Source organism: Myiozetetes cayanensis, unplaced genomic scaffold, assembly GCF_022539395.1.
Source record: "Myiozetetes cayanensis isolate MyiCay16 unplaced genomic scaffold, myiCay2020 scf1, whole genome shotgun sequence".
In the NCBI taxonomy this organism is placed as follows: domain Eukaryota; kingdom Metazoa; phylum Chordata; class Aves; order Passeriformes; family Tyrannidae; genus Myiozetetes; species Myiozetetes cayanensis.
Window position 1 is genome coordinate 546,842 of NW_026086604.1, and position 19,496 is coordinate 566,337.

Here is a 19,496-nt window from a genome sequence, read left to right on the forward strand (position 1 = left end):
TTGGAGAGATTTCCACCTCTTTTGTGTATTTAATTGTGCAGTCAGCAAATGGTGTCCCATGTCCACACCCCCCTTTATGAAACATTCCAAGACCATCCCTCAGTCCTTCCTTCCACTTGGAAAGATCCCAGGGGGTCTACTCTGCCTGTGCTTTTGCCCATAAAAACCTGAATCACAGGAGAACATCAAGTCAGCATCAACCAACCAGAGTCTGAAAGGTTTAACAACCTCTTATGCTTAGTCAATAATTGGATGTTCCTCAAGGAAGCCTGGAGTCAGGAGCTGTGCCAAGATCTTTGGACTGAAGGTGCCTCTGCAAATACACTTAAAATTGCAAAATCCACCAGCTCTGCTGTGAATTTTCCAGCTCTGACAAGGCTGAGACGAGGCAGAGCAGGGGGTGGTGTTGTGTCAATGCTCTCACACCCTGCTCAGCTCAGGTGCAGGTGGGACATTGTGCAAACCAAGGATAAATTCCAGAGGGTTATGCCCTGACAGGGCTGCTGTGAAGAGCTGAGCAGGCCCAGGAAGTTCTTTTAAGGACTGCACACACACACAAAAACCAGATTAAAAAGATCCACCTAAATACTATTATTTTTCCAGGGTGGAAAGTATTTTTCCAAGCCCCAAGTCCCTCTCCAGCTCTCCTGGAGCCCCTTTAGGCCCTGCAAGGGGGTCTCAGGTCTCCCTGGAGCCTTCTCTTCTCCAGGTGAGCACCCCCAGCTCTCCCAGCCTGGCTCCAGAGCAGAGGGGCTCCATCCCCTGGAACATCTTTGTGGCCTCCTCTGGACTCATCCAGCAGCTCCACATCCTTCTAATTCTGGCAACTCCAGAGCTGCATTTGGTGCTCCAGGTGGTGTCTCACAGGAAATATTGTTGAGATCTGTGGTTTTTTACTGCCTTTCAGTTGTCAGGACAAGACAGGTGGACTTGAACCATCCCAGTGCCCAAGACACAGCCCTGGCCATCAACCCACTTTCCTTCTAATGCCAACCTTGTCACCAACCCCATTTAATACCCCAAACTACACTGACCAGTCCTTGGGTGCCTCAGTTGACTTCTGCAGCCCCAGAAGTGCCAAGCAAATTTTGGCCAGCGAGAAAACAGTGCTTGTCCATCCTGAGTGTTCCCAGCAGTGGAAAGGTTTAATCTGAAACCTGGAAGTACTTAGTCCTGATTTGTAAATGAAGTTGTGCTACCAGGATGCAAGGAATGGGGGAAAAAAGGCAAACCTCGAGTGTTTTATTTCCTCTGCAGCAAATTCCTGTATCAAAATCTCCCAGCAGTGAGAGCTGGAGATGGGGGATGAACATTCTGCCTTTCAGCCTCTCCCAGTGGCTTTGGGGCAGCTCAGGAGTCCTTAAAGCCGAGCCTAAAAGTGGCTCACAGTGAGACTCAGATCTTGTCCAAGGAGGTGACAGCATCTCCTCCCCTGAGTAGCAGAGTTATTGGACTGAGCCCTCGTGTCTCCCTGCCCAAATGCCATCTCCCTTATCTCACTAATTACAGATGGAATGGAGTGGAAACAGCCTGAACTAATTTCCAACGAAAGTGGCCATAATCTTTGATTAAACTTGCTTTGTTCCTGCGGCTGCAAGGCAGGAAACACGATTATTATTCCATGTCGGAGCTGGATGGGGCTGTGACATCCTGGTCTAGTGGGAGATGTCCCTGCCTGTGGCAGAGTGAGGAACTGGTTGACCTTCAAGATCCCTTCCAACCCAAACCGTTGTGTGATTCCATTTGTAACCTTTGAATCACAAATTAGAAACATAATTTTACTTAAATAGAGATTCCTAAATCTGAACCTCTGAGGGAAAATATTCTAAATCCCCCCTGGAATATCTTCTCAGGTTACCTTGGGTGCCCTAAAAGGTCTAGGAACTTTCTGGAAAAGTTGAACTGGTTGCTAATTTTTCCTAAAAATGGCACCTAAGATATATGTTTGGCTTTGAGATCCTTCCATGGTCGGGATCTAATTTCAATTTGTGGGCTTTTGCCATTGCATCCTGAGGGCTGTGATTTCTGCTGACAGACCTTTTGCCACATCAGTGACTCCCCCAAATGAAAGTATTTGGGGACTGAAGGAGGAACTTCCCTTGGTGTCCCCCAGGCACAGAATTCCCCGAGAACAGCTCGTCCTACAATCATTAACAAATAAATTCATACTGCATTTTTAATTCCTGTCACTTCTAACCCTCAGCTCGTGATTTTTGAATGTTTGTGGCTGATAATCCCAAGCACCTGGTTTTGCAAACAGCTGGATGAAGCTTTTGCTGCCACAATACACATTTCATACCTTAATAACTTAAATTATGAACAGATTTGAAAGGTGCATTCTGCTTGTAACACTGAGCACTTCTCCTCCCTAATTATCAAGCCTCTTGTAGAGTTTCTTCTTGAGTTCTCTAGGACTGATTTCACCTCCCTAAAAAGCTGGGAGCTGGATGTTCCAGCTGGATGTGGGCAGAGCGAGTGACAGAGGCTGACGAGGCTGATTGCTGGTTACAGCTGATTATTGGTTAGAAGAAAGGGTAAAACAGCTTTACTTCACTGCACAGAAACCTCTTTTCTCAAAATTCTGTTGCAAAAAAAAATGACCTCTTCTCATAAGGTGTGGAGAGATCTGGTCTTTCTCTTTGGCCTTTCTTCATGTCATGGAAAATTTCCCTGATAACCAGATTTCCCTGGGCACGAAACACCCTTTCTCTACCATTAAATGTTGTTGTCTCCTCAGTGAGGTACAGGTGGGTTTTATACCTGTTTATTGCCAGCCCCAGGGATCTTTTCTAAGCTCTAATCGTTGGAGATGTGGGACTGCACAAAAATCTGAGGGGTTTTAAAGGATGCCTGGAGAAAATACAGATGGAGAATGTGAAGCCAAAGGGAGCAGAACCAGCTAAAGAGGCTGCCTGGATTGTCAGTCCGAGGAGCAGCATCAGAAGCATCCCTTGGCTTTCAAAGCAACCTCTGTCTGGGGACACTTTTAGATCCCAAATCTCAAAAAAACTTTGCTGTTTGGGCCCCCACTTCCTTTCCCACAGGTCTTCTCAGCTCCTTCTCCTCAGCTCAGCTTTTGCCTTCCCACCTTTCCAATCGCTTTAAAAAGTTTGCCTTTTCCCTTTTCTTGCCATTTTGAGAGGTGAAATTCTCCCTCCACGTTCCCCCTCGGCTCCTTCAGAGGTTTCCTGACTCCTTCCCAAGAGCCAGCCCTGCCTTCCAGCAGAACTTTGCCTTCCTTTCTCCCACAGATAATTTGCCAGGGGGAGTTTTTATCTCCTCCTTCTTAGTCTTTTTTTTTTTTTTTTTTTTTTTTTTTGGTTTAGTTTTGTTTTATCTCCTCCAAGTTTTAACGATTCTCCACAGACAATGTGCCATCTGTAGATCTTACCTGGGTGGCTTCTCCTCATTTAAATGAGGATAAATGCCACTAATGAGTTTTGAAAGGAAGAGACTCCGGCTGAATGTGGAATGAGCAGGGAAAGGAGTCGCCAGGAATCTCAATTAGGGAAAATCTGTGCCCCGGGAGATACAAGAGCAGGAAAATACTGGACTAGAATGAGGGGTGGGATTGTTCTGTTGTTGTCTCTGCTGTTTTAGGGCCTGGGCAACCCTGAACAAGGGCACAAATAAACACACAGCCTGGAAACCTGTTGAAAACACTATTTTCCAACACTCTGAAATATTATTTTAATGTGCTGCAGATGAATTTGCTTTCATGGACTTGAGGCTGATGGATTGCAGTAAATACGTGCTCTGCTTCTTTCTCTCTCTCTTTCCTTCTTTCTCTCTTTCTTTCTCTTTCTTTCTTTCTTTCTTTCTTTCTTTCTTTCTTTCTTTCTTTCTTTCTTTCTTTCTTTCTTTCTTTCTTTTCTTTCTTTCTTTCTTTCTTTCTTTCCTTTCTTTTTTTTCTCTTTCTTTCTTTCTTTTTCATTCCTTCTTTCTTTCTTTTTTCATTCTTTCTTCTTCCCTTCTTTCTTTCCTTCCTTCCTTCCCTTTTTTACACACAGAATTGTAGAGAAACAATCAGAATCATCAGATCTTTCAGGCTGGAAAAGATCTTGAAGATCATCAAGTCCAACCATCAACCTACCACTAATCCAAACACTCAAGTGCTACATCCACAGGTTTTTTGAACACTTCCAGGGATGGTGACTCCACCACTTCCCTGGGCAGCCCATTCCAATGCTTTTCAATCCCTTCCATGATGAATTTTCCCTAATACCCCTAAATTCCCTAAACCTGAAACGCTGGCTGCAAAACAATTGCTGAAATTTAAGATCCTCCAGTTCTGGAGCATCATTTTTATCCCAGGACAAAGACTCAGGAAAGTCCAGTTTCTCCTCAGTGGGATTGGAAACCACAATGGAATAATCACTTTCTTCTCTCCCATGGCAGGATGGAAATATTGTCGATGCCAAAAGAGGAAAATTAGAGTGTTAATGAGTATTTAAGTAGAAACACCTGCACTGAGTGTCATTACTGCCATTAACTAAGTACCATCGTGGCTCCTTCCCTGGAAAACATCATAAATATGAATTCCAGGAAAATATTCCACAGATTCTGCTTCCTGCAGCTCTGAGTTGAATATTTGGCCTCATGTGAATGGAGCAATTAACTGGAAATGCTTTTCCCCTCTTATTTGCACAACCAAAAAATAACAACAGCTCCTGCAGCCTTTGATCCTGGGGTTCTTTGGGAGGATATTCCTGATGTTTCATTAATGCTGGTCAGGATTTCTGGCTGTTCCCACCTCCAGCCTCAGTTATTTTGTCCTCTGCAGTGAAATTTCTGCACCAAAATATCCTCCAGATCTTTCCAGACCAGATTCCTGATTAAAAGAGCTGGATCATGCTCTGTTTTAAGAGTTCCTGTTTCCCATGGGATATAAATAAAGCTTTGAAATGAGTTTTATCCTGTAGGAAGATCCTCCCTGGAGTTGTGTTTGGAGGGATAATGGCATTAATATATCCTGGGGGGTTCTTGAGGTTCATTGTGGAGCAAAACAAAACAAAATAATAATAAAATAAAACAAAGAAATAAGTTTTTTACTTTTCCAAGAGGGATAAAAATACATCTTTATAATACACACCAGCATAAACCTTCTATTTATTAATGCACATATAAATATCACTGTCATTTCTGTGCACGCCCTTTTAGGTATTAAAAAATCAAACTCACACATGTGACACGATTGAAAACCAGGCTGGAATTTATGGCCTTGCTAAAAGGGTTGGGATTTTTGCCACTCCTGTCAATCCAGTCAGGAATTCCCTTCTGAAGGCCTAAATATCTAAAAATTCAGGATGAACTCATTCCTCTCCTCTTGGGGTTTTACCTATCAATAGTTTCTGCCCTGGGAGGGAGATGTGTTTAAAGAAATGCCCCAAAAAAATGCAGAATAAATATTTGGAAGAGGCTGAAATGGCTTAAACACTTCTAAGGTCACCAAAAGACTTTGGTCAAAGTGCAGAGAAACAGCTGCTCATCCAGCAAAACCCACCCCAAACGGGACATGCCAACTGGGAAGGGACCTTTGGGTGAGATCAGGGGGTGCCATCGTCCAACTGTCCCTGGTGCAGAAGGGGAGGGCAACACCTGAACCTACAAACTGGATTGACAGATAATTGAAAAGCAATTTACCCAGTGTAAAACCCCCCACCCCAGGGCCAGGGACTGGGTGTCCCCACCTGAGCTTGGAGTGTGGAATAACTCAGGAAATCGTTGAGTTTGGTGGGGATCAAAGACCATCCCTTTGACAGGACTGTGGCCACCCCTTCAACCAACACACACAGAAACTGCAACCACCAAGGTTCTTCGCTGCATCCAGAGGGTGGTGATGAGAAATATCTCTCCTTTCTTTCTCTTCCTTCCCTTTTACATTTCCTTGAGTGTTATTTTCGTCCTTTAACGTTGCTGGGTTGCTACAGATGACAACACCCAACACCTGTTTTCCTTTGAAACCAAATTGTTCCAAAATAAACCCTGTGCAGATATATTTACAAACACCCATCATTCAGTGTCCTTTCACTCCAATCCACCCCAAGCCATTTATTGACAAGCCCCTGGGTCATCCTCCCCTTCTGGGGTGGGTGGTAACAATATTGCAGCAACCTTGAGAATCTGGGTGAGTTACATCCAATTCTGACTTCATCATTATTTCTTTTTGCCATCTTTAATGTAATTGCTTCAAGGATTGCTTCAATATAGTGCATTATCCAATTTTATGATACATTACTGGTGGTTTTAGCTTTTGAATTGTGTAGCAAATGGTTCTGATTAAGATCTTTTGCCTGATCAGTTGTGATAACAAACGATTCATTTGATGTAAATATCCTCATTAAAACCTTCAGGACAAAAGTGGTTCAATCCCACCTCTGCAAATCCTTAAATTTAAACCTTTGGCATAATCCAAACCTAGGATTGGGTTCAGCTGCATCAAAACTCCTCTCTGAGAAGAAGTTTGGAAAGCCAGGGAGTCCTTTCTGCCCCTCAGGACTCCCCAGCAGGGCTTGGGAATAAATTCTGCCTAAACCTTCCACTCCCACCCAGGGTAGAGTCAGGAAGTGCCTCCTGAAGACCTAAATATCTGAAACTTTGGGATTAAATCCTCCCTGTCCTCTCGAAGATTTTGCCAATCAACACTTTGGGGTTGTGTTGGCGCCCAAGTCAAACCAAATCCCCTGCCCTGGAAGGGGGATGTGTTTTTAAAAATGCCACAAAATGCAGAATAAATCTTGCAGCAACCTTGAGAATCTACCCTGGTCTGGAAGTTTGTGCTATCCTGAAAAAATCTGCAGCCCAAAATACCAATTCCTGTGGGGTTTAATCCTGTCTTTTTTTCCTATTTATTTGACATTTCTTTTTTTTACCAGAACCCAGCAAAGGGAATTTTGTTTGTCCAGAATTACTGGGAATCTGGGTTTTTTCCTCACTGGAAAACATCTCTCTGTGTGTTTTGGTTTGTTTTTTCTTTTCCTGAGTTTATTATTATTCAGCACTTTTCTGCTGAGGATGAGGGGGTGTTTAAACTCCACCTGATTTTCTGAACTCCTGGAAGCCTGAACACAACCTGCTGTCACATCCAAGCTGGAAAACACTCCTAAATCCCAGGTCAGGCTGGAAAATCGCCCTGGAGAACAAATAAATAAAAACAATAACAACAAAATAGCCCTTCGAGTGATTTTTTTTTTTTTTTTAAAATCTCTCATCCAGCTTTTGTATTTCCAAGTTGCTTTCCACAGATAGGAAATCTCCCAGTGAGTGTTAAACAAATGTTTGTCTCAAATTCTGGAGGTGGAAATTTAAAGGAAAAAAAAATCATAAATAATGTAAGACTCACAATAAAATCGTGCAATGGAATATAAAAAAAAACCATGAGAATGTTCTCATGGCATTAGTGTAAACCTGGAGGTTGAATCAGCTTTTTCCACCTCCAAGCAAGGGATTTTATATTATTATATTATTATATTATTATATTATTATAAGATATAATTATAAATATAATATATATAATTATATATTATATATATTATTATGTTATTAAAAAAAAGGATAAACTATTGTGTCCTTAAGTGTATCTGGATCCAAGGCCAGGTTGGACAGGGCTTGGAGAAACCTGGGCTAGTGGGAGGTGACCCTACCCAAGGCAGGGGGTGGAACTGGATGAGCTTTAAGATCCCTCCCAACCCAAACTGATTCTCTCCCTTTTTTCCTTCATTTAAAGGCTTTTTTGGCTGGAAATTTAAATAACCATCCTCCTCTAGGAGCAGCTCTTTGCTTGGATGGCTCCTCCACAAAACCCTGGGCTGGGTCTAAGGGTGACCAGGCACTAAAAAACCAAAATGGGGACTAAGAGATTAACCCTGAAAGCAAACCAAGCTGCTAATGGCCTGGTTTTAGTGAGATAATTAATTGCACTGGAGCTCTCTCCATCTGGTGAATTAGGGGTAAGAAAATGGATTTTAGAAGTTGCACTGGACACACCGTAAATGGCCACATTTAGACCTGTGGATCTGATTTCAACATCTGAGCCCGTTATCGAGTGTGGTGCTCATGTCACCCAACAACATGTGCCTTGGAAGCTTCTTTACATGCTTTTATCCTCAAAGAATCCTTAGAATTCAGAATATACCGAGTTGGAAGGGACCCACCAAGTCCAACTCCTGGCTCTGCACAGGAGAACCCCCAAAATCCCACCTTATTCCTGACAGAATTACCCCAAATCTCCTCAAACTCTGGCAGGTTTGGTGCTGGGGCCACTTCCCTGAGGATACAGAACACCTGGAATCTGCAATCCTAAAGAAATAACTCCAAAGAACCTTAATTCAGGAAATTCTTGTTCAGTGCAATCAGGATTTGAGCTGCCTGATGTGAGACCAGACTTTCAGACTTTACAAAACTTTTGAAACAACATGAATAAAAAGACTCTTTAGGGTCAAATATTGGATTTGATTTTCCCAGCTGGATTTCCCACGGGATTTTATGATGTTGAGTTTGCAGCCAGCACTGCTTCAAACCCTTTTTCGAGCCTCTTGTGCTGAGAAAGCAGCAAACTGCAGGAAAATGTGCCCACCTTGTGCCATATTAGCCCTGTCCCAGCTCCTTGGATTTTAATTTTAAAGCCCTTCACAGAAGCACCTCCATAAAATTTTTGCAATTCAAAAAACCCTATTTTTTTTTCCTTCTAATTTATTTCTAAAGGTACAAATTTTGGGGGTGCAAATCACCCTGGGGATGTTGCTTTTTGCCACTGAAAAAGATGAAATTTTTGCAATGAATTAAAAATAAAAAAATCCCTTCTAATTTCTTTAATAAGGAGTTAAAAAGGTACAAATTCAGGGGTGTAAACTGCCTTGTGGATGTTGTTTTTTGCAACTAAAAATGTGCAATTTTTGCAATTGAAAGAACATTTTTCCCTCCTAATTTATTTCTTGAGGAGTTAGAAATGTACAAATTTGGAGGTGCGAACTTCCTTGTGGAGGTTGTTTCCCATCAGATCCAGCACCCAAAAAGAAGGAGCCCAAATGAGATCATTCTTTTTGGATAACAGGAGAACATTCCCTTTTTTTTTGGGATTTGGAAGGGCAGCCAAGACAGGGAAGGTCAGTGAGGAATTAATTTTTCACTGAAGGACTGAAAATACCTGGGAAAAAACCCCAAAAATCAACGTTGAGGGGCTTCCTGTCTGCCTGGAATTCAGAGATTGGCATGGAAAGGAGATGAAGGAACTGCACAACAAACAACCCTTTATTTGGTGCCAAATTCCACCAGGTTTTATTTTCCTGCTGCCTGCAAATCCAGGAGGCCCTGCTGGAATTTTGTCCCTTAGCTGGGCCTTCACATGGAACCAACTGCTGGGTTATTTCCTTTAACTTGCTGTCAGAGATGTCCCTTCCTCTCTTTGGATTTGCTGACTGACCAGGAGCTCAGATTTGCCTGCTGGGAAATAGCTACTGGCAGGAACCCCCAGAAGAATTCCTCTGCATCAGCAAAAGGATGAACAAAGAGCCAGGGATTTGTTGGGAGCAGAGGGAGCCTCGTGAGCCACGTGTTTATGGGCTGCCATCAAGTGCAGGTGCCTCTTTTAGGATGAGGAGAAACAAGCTTAAGCTCCACTTATCCCAGAACAGCTTGAGCTGGAAGGTTGGAATGCTGGGAAAGTCCTTTAGTCCAATCCCCCAAAGGGGGATCTTCAGCTGGATCAGGTGGCTTTTAACCCTCTCCATCCTGACCTTGGATGTTTCCAGGGATGGACTCTGGAAAATCCCAGTCCAGATGGGATCTCCAGCTGCTCTGGGCAACCTGTGCCAGTGTTTCACCCCTTTCATTGCAGAATTTTCTCCTTGTGTCAGGTCTAAATCTACCTGGTTTTATTTTAAAATCGTTATCCCTTGTCCTGTCGCAAAAAACTTTCTTCTCATCTTTCTTAGAAGTTCCCTTTAAGTACCAAAAGGCCAGACAAGGTTTTCCTGGAGCACTTTTCCAGGCTGAACAGCCCAAATTCATCCTGTCCTCAGAGCAGAGATGCTCCAGCCCTCAGAGCATTTCTGTGGCCTCCCCTGGTGGTCACCAACCTGATCTTCTCTTACAATAGGAGGAATTTGCTCTCCCAGAACCTCAAGGTGATTCCCATGGAGCACTGTAATAGCCAAGGAACAGGGTAAGAAGGTGTATTTAACCTGCTCACTGTCCCTGGGGAAGAAAGCTTTGGGAAGTGAAAACAACCCAGAAACTGGGGAAAATCTGGACTTCTAAATCAGATTAAAATCCTTGAAAACACGTAGAGCTTCCAGACCATTCCCTGTTTCACCAGTGTCTATAACTGGTTCCATGGGCTAACTCCTTCATCATGTAGGAAATATTTCAGATAGAAACTACCCCCACATCAGCAAATGGTCAGGGAGACAGAGGGCCCTGTGCAGTGGGAATTTTTGGGATGCCTTTGTACCTATTTTGTGGATTCCCTGCCTTGAGCTTGTTACCAACCAGGTAACAGTGTGGGGAGAAGGGTTTCAAAAGCTGCTGAGCTCAGAGGGGGAGGAAATTCCCCAAGCTCTACGTCTTAACTAACAACCTTTTCTCCAAGTTTATTTGGGAGACGTGTTTGGGCAGCCGATATCATTGGGATATAGAACATGGAATATCCCGAGCTGGAAGGTGCCCACAAAGAGCATCGAGTCCAACCCTTGACAGTGTCCAGGACACCCCAAGAGTCACACCATGTTCCTGAGAGCATTGACCAGACACTCCTCGAGCTCTGGCTGGTGCTGTGACCTCTGGTCGGTGCCCAACCACCCTCTGGGGGAAGAACCTGTTCCTAATATCCAACCCAAGCCTCTCCTGACACAACTTCAGGCCACTCCCTGGGGTCGTGTCACTGGTCACAGAGAGCAGAGATCAGTGCCAGCCCCTCCTGAGGAAGCTGTAGGACACAATTTGAGTTGAGTTTCCCCTCAGTGTCCTCTTCCCCAGCTGAACAAGCCAAGTGCCCTCAGCTGCTCCTCACGTGGTTTCCCCTCAAGGCCCTTCACCCTCTTTGTAGCCTCCTTTGGACACTCTCTGACAGCTTTAGATCTTTACAGTTAAATCCTCTCTGCTCAGATGGGACACCTCCCATTTTTCTCTGTGCTCTCCTGGGGAATCAGAAGTGGAATTTTAAATCCCTGTGGCTCAGTGTCCCCTTCATGCCCTGGCAGTCTCAGGAGCTGATGATCTCTCTCCAAGCATGGTATGGACTTCCCAGTTACCTCCTGAATTCCCACAGCCTCCCCTCAGCCTCTGTCTGCTGTAGATGGTTCAACACCAGCTCATGGCCAACCCACCCATGATCTGAAGGGAAATGTCCCCTTAGGGCCCAAAGGATCATTATCCTTTAGGAGAGGCAGCTTCCTTCCCTTTTCCAACCAAACCAAACAATATTGCTCCATTCCATCCATAAATCCCTGCTCCATCACTGCTCTATGACTCCCTCTCCACCCATTTCTTCCCTCACACTCCTGGGAGAGATAAAATCCCTGATTTATGAGGAAAGGATCATGACAGAACCTCAGTCACGCCTGACTGGAGAACCAAGGCACACCAATCATTGATTTTTCCTTTTTTCCTCCTATCTGATACCCCTCCCTCAGGCTGGGCCTTTGGATTTATACCATTATTATTATTACAAACAAATAAGTCCCTCCAATTACAATTTCAATAACCGATTGATTTTTTTTTTTCTCCGCTCTTGTTCCACTCACTGTTCATCCAGTGCTGCACAGCTGGCACTTCCTTCTGATCTCTGCATTCCCAGGCTGATTCCTTCCTCTGGGATGAATCACCCTGACTGACAAAGACCTTGATAAACTGGGAAGAATGGGCCCCTCATGAAAATAAAGATATTGAGAGGCTGGAGCGTGTCCAGGGAAGGGAACGGAGCTGGGGAAGGGGCTGGAGCAGCAGGAGCAGCTGAGGGAGCTGGGGGGCTCAGCCTGGAGAAAAGGAGGCTCATGGGGGACCTTCCCACTCTTTCCAGCTCCCTGACAGGAGGGGCGAGCTGGGAGAAGGTCAGGCTCTGCTCCCAAGGAACGAGGGACAGGATGACAAGAAACGGCCTCAGGTTGCAGCAAGGGAGGTTTAACTTGGATATCAGGAAGAATTTTTCAATTAAAGGGTCCTCAAGCACTGGCCCAGCTGCCCAGGGCAGTGGTGAGAGTCCCCATCCCTGGAGGGATTTAAAAGGTGTGTAAATGTGGCACTTGAGGACGTGGGTTAGTGGTGGACCTGGTGGTGGTGCTGTGCTGATGGTTGAGCTTGGTGATCTTAAAGCTCTTTCCCAGACTTAACCATTCCATGATTCTTTGATCTTTCTTGAAGGTCTGTTGCTTCCTTTGAAGGACACTCCTCCTTTTCTCATTTTCTCCTCCTTTTCTCATTTTCTCCTCCTTTTCTCATTTTCTCCTCCTTTTCTCATTTTCTCCTCCTTTTCACACTTTCTCCAGATCTCTCCTGTTAGGACAATAGGATTCCATCTATTGCCAGTTCAATGAGGTTATAACCTTCAGTTATATTTTTGATGACTGACATTATTAACCCAGAATTGACAGAATTCTTCATTTTTCTACGTGATTTAGAAAGAGATGAGTTCCACCTTCACCAGTGGACCTGTCCTAGCCTACAAAACAACAACAACAGCGACAAATTCCAACTAGAAAACCCACAAATCTCCATCAACACCTTTTTTCCTGTATTACATTTTCCCTCTGCTACAGGATATGTGCCAGGAGATAGTTTTAATACAACATGAAAGTTAATCCTGGCACTTTTCTGGCACCACATAGAACCCAAAAAAATAAAAAACTCCAAACATGTATTTTACAACAACACAGGTGAAAGTTTTGTGGGCAAAACTCTCTGAAAATGTGCCAGCCAGGCATGAAATGTTCATTGAAAGTCCTGGATGACGACATGTTGTGCCTGAGGGAATATGGACAAAACAAGCAGCATCAAGAATATTTGACCCCCCAAATTTTAGTGCCATTAAATGCAAAAATAAAGCCTTTTCATAGCTTGGTAAAAGTCTTGCTCTTTGAATATTTGCACTGCAGGCTTTCAGTCGGTCGACATTGTAATAAAAGAGTGAAGCTGGAGAGTTTGGTCCTTGTTATCCAAGGAATTTACTCGGGAGCTCTGGGAAGCACTGAAGGGGTTGGAGGTCTTGTGAAGGTCCTGGTTGTGATGCTGAGGTTTGAAAATTCATGAGGGAAAAGCAGGCTGGGGTAGCAAATGGAGGTTTCCCTCCTGACAGCAGCTCTGAAAACTTCTGCTTTCCCCTCTAAACTGATTGTTCTTTCCTAAGGAAAACAGAATTTCTTACGGATCAGAAACGTTGAATTTTGGCTTTGTTTTTGAACATTTACCTTCAGTCATGAGGGGCATTTTAACCTCTCTTTGTTGATGTTTGAATTTGTGAAGGACCTCCTCCTCTTTGTCACATCAGAGCACCTTAAGGACACCAATTAATCCATGCCTGGATTAATCACTGGCATCTTCCACCAAATGCTCCTCAGATTGTTCTGTCTGGCATTTCCTTCTGCTGTTTTTGTCCCGACCATTCCTTTATTGCCCTTCACTCTTGGCTTTTTGGGGTTAGTTCTGCCTTTGCACAGCAACCAATTTGGGTGCTCAGATCCACATCAGGCATGTGTGGATTAAGAACAGATCTTTAACTTTCACCTTTGTCTTTTATCTGCAGCAAAACCCCATCAGAAACTTCTATTTTGGTGAAGTAGAAGCAGGGACCAGATGAGCAAAACTGCTTTTGGGGGAAGGAGAGCCCAGTAAGGCTGAGCTGACTAGAAGACTATTTTGCCTTGATTTCTGCATGTTAACAAGCATTATCTGACATTTTTTGGAAAGGTTCTCTTGCTTGGAGCTCTCGAGGATCCCTTAGATGGTCATTTCTCTGTGCAGAGAAACAGCTTATGGTGAGTGCAATCCTCACCCAGATCCTTGAAGGGAGATAAATTAACATCCATATCCATTTTTACTGTTTAAAGTCCATATCTGGTACATTAAACATTAAGTTTTACTCCTTCTTTCAGAGGATTTCTGCTCTTCCTGTTGCTTTTTGGACCTCAGGCACCCGAAGGATTTTTCTGGGAGGTTTTGTGGGCATCAATTTTCCCTCCACATCCCTTCTCCCACCCATCCTACCACACCTCTCTATCGAATTCCCTCCAATTAAGATATAAACTTAAGCCTTAGTGGCAGAATTATTCCTTTACCAGCACAGTTAGTGGCTCATAAAATTGCAACAACTGCTCTGCTTCATGTCAAGGGGGGTTAATTAACCACCATCATCTCCAGCAGCAGGTGGTGATTCATTCCAAACAGGAGCTCAAGTGCCCACTGGACAGTGCTGCACATTTCACAGGCCATGAAATACATCCAGGGTTGGATTTTATCCCCCAGCAAGCTGGGAAGTTGTCCTTAAAAGGGCTTTAAATATTTTTTAATTGGTGATTTGTTTTTCTCTGGGAAAGATGCAAAGAGGCCTTGGCAAAATGGGACGAGATCGGGTTTTACTGCCATCATTCCCCTTGGTGGGATCAGAGGGAGGAAAATAATCCCACCCTGTGGAGCAGAACCAGGGGAGCAGGAGGAAGTGGGCGGTGGATAATCACAGACAGATTTTGGAAGCTGAGGTTCTGTGCTGACCATGCTTTGGCCACACTCTGGACACAAACACGTGCAGCATGAAAATCAAGCAATTGAGATATTGTGGGGACAGTTCTGGGCCTGTCCTTTAGCCAGATGTAAACGGTTCTGTCATCTTCCTGCCTGGAAAATTTGCCATGGTTATTGCTGTTGCCCCAAACCAGTGCAAAACAACCTGTCAACTTCTTGATTTAATCATTATATTCCCAAACAATTCAGAGAAATCCTTCTTCTCTCTTGACCACAGAACAGTCCATCCCAATCGTGAGACTCAACCCACGCTCCTGCCAGGACTGTTGTCTCCCAACTCCTCCAGATCACTGTGGATGAACATGACTTTGAATGATTCATTTTCCACCCACTCCTCAGACCTTCATCTGCCCCAGTCATTCAGTGATCCCAAAATCTCACTCCCAGCTCCTCTGTCTGCCCCGAAACTTTGTGGGAAGTGCAGTGGTTGACTCTGATGTGTAATGTTAGCAAATTCCCTTTTTTGTTTGGAACACAGGAGGAAAAGGACTTAATATTTGGTGGAGGGAGCATGAGAAACCAGTGGAATAATTTCCATGGCCTTTCCTTCCTCTTATTCCCTGAGTGCAAAGGACTCTGCAGGAAAAGAACTTGCTGGAAACTCCTCCAGCACCCCCACATTAGAGGGACATTTGGGCAGAGCCAAATATTGCTTCTAACGTCAGAGATTTTTCTGGGTGAAATTACACCCCAGAAAGCTCTTATTTCATCTGGATTCCCCCCTTCCCTATTGGTGGGAATATTACAGATCTCCTCCATGATGCCTGCGAGGAATATGGAGGGATTTGTCGGAAAACCAGTTCCCAGATCCCAGTTTGGACAGTGAGGCACAGGTTAAGGTGAGATGAGTCAGATGATCCTTTTGTTTGGTGCCTGGAGGACAGGAGATGTCTCCAGGGCATCTCGTTTCCCTCTGAGTCATTCCCAGACTGAGTCATGCCCAGACTGTTCCACCGACTTTTAGAACCAGCTCATCCACGGCAGCACTTTCGGTGTCAGTGGCCTTTTAATGATTTTAAATCCCAGCCAAAGGCTAAAGGTAAAACTCATAAAAGGCCCAAAACAGACACCAGAGTCACAAAGGGTTCCAAAACTCTAAGTTTTCTGGGGAAAAAAACCAAGCAGTGCTCGTACTTTATGTTGTAAAATTCTGCCACAGAGGGTGCAGCTTTTCACCCCAAATGAGCTGATAAAGCAGGATGTGCTGCAGGATTTCTGGAGGGCTTTCAGCTCCTTTGCTTTTCTCAGAATCTGACATAAGGGAACTTCATTTTTACTCTGGTTCAAACTTTCTGTCTTGGAGATTTTTAAGTTCAATGTCTTTTCTGTGACCAGTTCCCTGATTTCTCTTTCAGCTTTAGAAATGCTCCTGTCACTTGGTGATGGTGAAAAAGAGTTACCAGGGGCTTAAACAGGGTTTGCTCAGGAATTTAACTGAATTATTGGTAAATCTTGAAATCAGAGAATTGTTAAGGTTGGAAAACACCTCTGAGCTCATCAAGTCCAACAATTAACCCAGCACTACCAAGGTCACCGTTAAACAATGTCCCCAAGTGCCACATCTACATGTTTTTTGAACACTTCCAGGTATGGTGATTCCACCTTGAGAACCTTTTCTGTGAAGACATTTTTCCTAATCTCCAATCTAAACCTTTCCTGCCACAACTTGATGATGTTTCCTCTTGTCCTGTCACTTGTACCCTGAGAGAGGAGATCAAACCCCACCTGGCAACAACCTCTTTTCAGGGAGTTGTGGAGAGTGAGAAGGTCCCCCCTGAGCCTCCTTTTCTCCAGGCTGAGTCCCTCCATCTCCCTCAGCTGCTCCTGCTGCTCCAGCCCCTTCCCCAGCTCCTTTGCCCTTCTTTGGACATACTCCAGTGTATCCTCCTCCAGAAAGAAGTGAGATGCCATTCTCCACTTGTTGCAGCAGTTCCCAAACTTCTGGGAAGTTCATCCAGGCAGTGAAGCCTCTGTTTGATGTGCCCATGGAGGCAGGAACTGTGCCCTGGGAGAACGTGTGTGACAAAGTAATGCTGAGAGACCTGAACTGACCTCGAGCTGTTTTGTACATCTTTGCCCGGTGGTCGATTAGAGGAGGTGAAAAACGGCAATAAATCCATGATATTTGCCAGCAAAGGTGAATTCCACTTTTTCCTCTGCTCCTGAACCGAGCTGTGACTTGCACACAACCATTTCAGCCCCCCTGGGCTTCGCCTTTGCTGTTCGCTCGCCACGCTTTGCTGATTGCTTTGAAAGCTGTGATGAAAGGCAGTACCTGGCTGCAGGCTGTCACTGCTCATTTGTGTCAGCTCTTAAATCCATTTGCTTTCAACTCTGGGCAGCAGCTTCCCCCTTCCCATCCCATCCCATCCCATCCCACCTCTTTCCATTCCAAACCTCGGCAGCTGCAGGAGCGGCTTCAAAAAGTCCGGTTGATACTGTGGTTGATGTTGTAACAATTTCATCTACTCTCAGGGATAATTAAAGAGGTAGTTGAGTTTTTGGGCTGCCCTCCTCCATCCTCATGTTGCCTCTGTGCTCCTCTCACCGTGGAATTTCCCACTTGGATGAGCTTCAGGTGGAAACAGAGGCCAAAGGCTGAGAGGGATGTTTGATGCCATGAGCTCCACTGGCCACGGCCACCACTCAGGGGATGTTGTTCTGTCACATATTAAATCCCCCTGGTCTCCCAGGATGTTTTCTTGGGAATATTCCTTGGGGAATATCTCTTAGGTTAGCCCAAAGCTGTGTCTGTAATCCAGGCCAGATTGGATGGACTTCTGAGCAACCTCATCTACTGGAAGGTGTCCCTGCCCGTGGCAGGGGGGTTGGAATGAGATGATCTTTAAAGTCCCTTCAAACCCACAACAATTCCACGATTTTACAACCAAGAAGAACAGATCTGTATTGGGTTTGATGATCATCTACAACCAGAAAACCCAGCACACAGGATTTCCTGCCCTGGGAATCAAAAGAGTTAATGTGGAAGAGTCTTAACGAGCAGGCCTCAGCCAGAGCCCTGCAGGGGAATGATGGGCAAGGAATGACTTTGTTGGACAATATTTCATCTGCTGTTAACAGAAACGAGGCCCAGATCTACTGTGTAATCACTTGTACCTCCCTAGTACCTCCAGTTTGATGGGTATCTCAATGATCACTTTAGCTGGCGAGCAATTAAAGCCTCATTTGCATCTGCACCCGAAATTAAAATGCTGGATGGATTAATTTTTAAGAGCTGCTGCCTCTCGCTGAAGGCAGAATTCACTGATTGGATCTATATGTAGTAGGAGATAATATTTCTCCTTAAAAAGAGAGAGATGCTGCCCTGAAACTGCAGGACATCTCTGCCTGGCTCAGCACATTGATCACAGGTGAGAAACGTTCCCTCCAGCTCCTCCAGCTTGTTCCGTGACATCATTCCATGAAACCCTAATTAACACAATACAGAGAGTTTATCATCCACGTTATATAGGAATTTCTGTGCCAAACTGCATGAAATACATCAACCTGAGGATATGTTGCAGCACAAGGAATTGAGATTTTCTTCCCTGTCCGTGGTTGTCGTAAAGAGCTGCGAAAATTCCTGGGTTTGGGATGGGTGGAGCAACCCCAGGCAGAACCTGTTTGTGCAGGAGAACAGTGTTGATTTGTCAGCAGTGAAGTGGTAGGTGGGAAAAAGGCAGTTCTTTTCACTTTTAAAAATATTGGGCAAGGTTATTTTTTATGTGCTTCAGCACCCAGTGGAGCTGTGCCCAGAAAAAAACCAACCAAAACATCAAAACTCCATTTGCAGGTCTGAAATCACCACGTGGTTTGTCACTGGATCAAGAAAAAAAAAGAAAAAAACCACATATAATAAGAATAAAAAGGTTTTGTTACTGGCTGAGATGGAAAACCAGTTGTTAAAACGAAAATTCAGTTTGATCTTACCCATTTGCAAAGCTCTGGAGGGTTTAGTGATGCACAGGAATTTTCATTGCTTTGTATTTTGGACCCAATTTGGGTGTAAGGTCCAGAAGAGATTCAACACATTCTCCTTCTCTTATAAGTTCTGGATATTAAATATACAACATTTTCAATAAGCTGTACTTTAAATATCTATTTTTTTGAGGCTGCCAACTTCTCTCAACCTCCACACCAAGGAGATTTTTTTTTTTTTTGCTCTGCAGATTGAGCAGAAAAAGCAGTTTCAGGCTTCAGAGGTGCCTGGATGAAAATTGTTCCTCCTGAGGTCACCATGTGCTACTGCAGCATCTGCCAGGGATGTTTCCTGCTTCCCAGGAAATCAACCCAGGAGAGCTGGGCTGATTCCAACAGGATGAGGTTCCACAAGGCCAAGTTTCAAGTCCTGAACTAATGTCAGGGATGAGTTTAGAGTTCCTGCAGGGCTTTTAGGTGCCAAAGAAGGCTCTCTGTGTCATATTTGCCCCGCTGGGTCACTCCCAGCATGTCTGGTGTTCGTCACCGCTCCTTAAACTGATCCTGATCACCGTCAGGAATGGGATGCAGAGCCACATCATAGAATCCTATCATGGCTTGGGTTGGAAGGGATCTTCAAGACCAGCCAGTTCCAACTCCCTGCCACGGGCAGGGGCACCTTCCATCAGACCAGGATAATCAGAGCCACATCCAGCCTGACTTTAGGAATTTCCATGGATGGGGATTCCACAACATCTCTGGGCAACCTCTGCCAGGGCCTCACCACCCTTATAATGAAGAACTTCTTCCTAATGTTTAATCTAAACCCACTAAAACCAGCTGGACCT